The 4,373-nt window shown below is 30.0% G+C and overlaps 1 pseudogene; it reads left to right on the plus strand.

The window, feature by feature from the left end:
• LOC128185841 (uncharacterized) overlaps window positions 1–4,373 on the plus strand; it is an 86,238-nt pseudogene that overhangs the window by 26,252 nt on the left and 55,613 nt on the right.

Genomic DNA, 4,373 nt, shown 5'->3' on the forward strand with positions numbered 1-4,373 from the left:
TCATATATATTTCTCTATTAAAAATGTTTTATCAATGCAAATATTATCAATGCTAATATTTAATTACGTCATCGTGAATAGAAGTCTAAACAACTGACCTGAGTAATCATTGTCAAAAGTTAGTTATCATTACTTAATGAAAAAACATACCATCATATAAACCTTCATAGATTCACCAAGGTAAACGAAATAGTTCTTAATAATAAAAGATTATGATTAAATACTTTTATTAGAATCTGTTAATAATATACTGTACAATTTATGAATTATATTCATTTGAAAAACAAATATGATATAGTTGTTTGAATTTGACATGGAACATTTCAGTTAAATAAATGATCCGGTTAGGGGTACCAATATAATACAAAGCGTACTAAAATAACTAGCCTTAAAATAAGCATAACAAATCATGCTATATGTAATATATTTTTTTATCATTATAGTTAATTCTTATATACGTGGTTTTTATTACACTGTTTGAGGAATAAAGTTATTTAAAGGTGTGACATGTGTTGAATTAATCCGTTATTATCAAGACTGTCTAAAGAAATTTGTCAGGTTATTTAGGTCCTTTGTAAGACACAGACGTGTTCAACAACTTAACAAGTCCCCAGAGAATTTCAGATTTTTCCTTACAGGTGTATTGTTTTGTTGATGATCCATAATTTAAGTGTGTAAATAAATTTAATCATTCAAAGACGAAAACCTTCATCTCAGTTTATTTTGTAGTTGGTGCTATCAATTTTCTGGAGGTCCATGACATTAATACCATTTTAAATGGTCTGATATCTCGAAATAAGCCAATTTCCTCTTTTATTGTAAATACTTTTAAAACATAGTTGCTGCTTCATTGGTTGCTCGTAAAGATTGATCGCTTCAGTCCGTCCTCAATGAATACGTTGATAAATAATGTGCAGAGGAATAGTCTAAACATTAAAGAATTGAGAAATTATAAGTATGGATCGTATCGAGGTCAATAATCAGCTACAAATACGTTACCTAAACAATTTTGCCATATAAGTTTTTATTCTCGAAGTCAAAAAGCATTTTATACATGTGTGAAATCCCAACTATGTATTGGGATTTCAACCGACAGTTTTTTTTTTTTGGTATAATATACACTTAAAAGAATATTTCCAACAAATTAACAACAACACCATTTAGGTGTGAGTCAGACGAGCTTTGCGGGCAGCAGGCCTTTAATGATAATACATCATCGATATCGTGTGTACATAAAGTGTAACATATGAATATAATTCCCCATGAATGACGTGACAAAACCGCCCAGGAAAAACCATGGATAAAATATTTGAAAAAACTATGGAAACCTGTGTCCGAACGCAAGTGTAAATAACGTCTAGGGGCGAATATCGGACTTATTCATACATTATTATGAATATGAATTACAAAATGATATATAATTCAATAAATTTAATAGAGACATCAAAAAAACTTTAAAAAGAATCAAAGCTTCGTGCGCTGAGTGAAACTGGCTAGAATGACCTTTTCTATTAACGCTGACCTTTTTATACTGGCCTTCCTATGGCCCCGCCCTGTATTCCTACGCAAATCTTTTCGAACACGTTATTATCATACAACATTTCCCGCTAGTCTACGAAACACGGGAAAACAATATGATCGGTTAGACTTAAATCATATAAAAATCTCACGCAATCACAACAATTACATGTATGCAAACAGTGAATGTAGGTGGCAGGGATAAAATTGTACATGACTTATTTTGAAACTTTGAATTTATTTACTTACACGTTTTTTTGGTCTGAATATATAAACAGCTCATTTTCTGTTCTTAAAAGATATATTTGCAGATTCATGGAAGCGGTAAAAGGTCCAAACATTTACAAATTTAGATACATCAAAATGTAGGTAAACACATTTAATTTTCACTTTGTGAGATGTTGACTTTTATTGCATCTGTTAAATGTTTTTGACTCAAAGTACAGAAAATGCATATGTATGAAACTTATATCCTTAATATTAGTTATCTAAAGACGCTATATCATATTTTGATATCGTGTTATATTTGCTGCACACAGTTACATAAATCTTGAAGTTCTACTTCTGGTTCAGCTTGTACATGTATAATGATTACTATATAAAAACATCAAGATAAAATTTCACCCAAAACAGATAGAACTACCGTATAACAGGTATTTTCTGTGGCTCGAAATTTTTGCCATGTAGATCCTAAAAGGTTTCATATCATATTCTGCATTTTCAATTACTGCAATTACATAAGGCCGCAAAAAATAAATCTGAACATAGCACTATCATAAATTGTATCAATATTTAAATCCGATTTTCCAGCGTTTTACGGGACTTCGCCAAGGGAATTAGCGCCGCTACTGTGTGTAATAAGGGTGTTTATTTCGCATTATGCAACCAGCCACCTGTTGACTCTGGCTGCAGTAATTGTCGCGTGGTCAAAGTTTGTCTAACAATTTCCGGTAACTCACACATTTGTTTGATGTATGTGCACGAATATTTTACAAATGATGATTAAATAAAATCTTTGTTTAACTTCTTTTGATCCGTAATCAAATTACAGGTTTATGTTTTACTGACTTAAACCTTTAATATTATTTAATTTGACCAATCGTAATTGAAGACACTTGACCGACACTGAATCGAACTGAACATCGTTCTAATGTGACTGCTTATCTAAGAATAATCCTCTAATTTGGCTATAACTATTTAAGATTGATGTTGTGTTGAATGAGATTTGCAAATACAATTTACATAAGCGCTTGGAATACATTATCTAATTTATCGATAGGTGTAACCTGAACATTAAATAAAGTCTGATAATTTTGTTACTTTTGAGTGTCTATTTTGGAGATATATATCATAATTAATTGCTAGAAAATGTCATATATGGTAAGTATGAATTCTATGAACTATTCCACACAAGTGAAATGGAGCTGTAATGATATTATGAGTTAATCACTGGAAATCACCGAATATATAGTACTGACAAACATACTGACTATTGAGGATATATGTAACCTGTAGATACGGTTATCATGGCTTTTATGTGGATAATCTTAGACTATTTTGCGATTTTATTTCTGCGGATTTTTCCATACCCGCAAAATACCGCAGAAAATAAACAACCGTAGAAAGCACTCGTTATACGACAATCAACAAAAAACAATTAAAAGAATTTACAAATCAGAAATGTTGGCATGCTAAAAATGGATACTGACATGTCCATGTTGTACAATTTGTATTCAGAAATCTAGAGTATATTTACTTGGTAAACATCAAATTGTAACTCTGAAGTACCAATATTTATAAATTATTTCTTACAGCAGGGAAAATTAGAGTTCATTTGTTTATGACTTTTATGAAATATAGGTAAAATATGCCAATATATGTCGATAAAAATATTGAAAAATTGTTACAATATGTTTTTTAAATTAACACGAAGATATCCCAATGCATAAACTATCCGGGAATTCGGTCTGCTCTGAAAACAAGAAAGCTTAAATTCAGGTACTCTAAAACAACTGAGTTTTGAAAATCGTTTTTTTTTTTCCTCCTAAAAACCCTGCGCCACAAAATTTAGAACCTTGCTAAACTCTGTAAATATGTAATTTTTCCTTAACAATTTTAATTGATATAGTTTATTTGGTATGTAAAAAAAAGAATTTACAAGTAAAATTCATATATGACAGAGAATTTCCAAATTAGAGGTGACCAAAAAATGGCTACCCTAAATCTGAGAAACGAACCTCTTTAAGTACATAGAGAAGAATGCAGCAGTTCGTTAAATTAATTTGACATGTTTTATTATTCACTTAATTTTATCGTTATTAAATGTTACATCACAAAATAATAATGTTTTTAACTAGAATAATAAAAGGGTGTTCCGTTGAAAACAGAAACTCAATTGATAAAGAAAAAGAAACCGTAGAATAACAAGAGTGTCTTCTGTTGGAAACGGAAGACCCCTATAATGATTAAAATAAACCGTAGAAAAACAACAATGATAAAAGAATCCATAAAAACAAGAAGGTCTAAAAACGGAGGACCTTAGAAATCCATAGTTTAACATGTTAATGTTAAAAAAATATAACATGCATGCGATGATGTCCAGCCTAAAAAAAACAGTGTCGATTTAGCATTATTTTTATTAATTTGAGAAGTCAACGTACCTGCAAAGGGACATAATAGTGAAAAATACATTCTTTGATTTCATGTCCACTGGAATGTTAATTTTTTCTTTCATTTTTGTCTTCGGTTTTTTGTAAAAAAAAAAAAACCAAACAAACAAAAAACATTTTTTTTAAAGAAATGTTAGGCATTTAAACTTCTTATATAAAATAAAAGAATGCATGTCGTCGTGTACA

This window comes from Crassostrea angulata, chromosome 5, assembly GCF_025612915.1.
Source record: "Crassostrea angulata isolate pt1a10 chromosome 5, ASM2561291v2, whole genome shotgun sequence".
NCBI classification, from domain to species: Eukaryota; Metazoa; Mollusca; class Bivalvia; order Ostreida; family Ostreidae; genus Magallana; species Magallana angulata.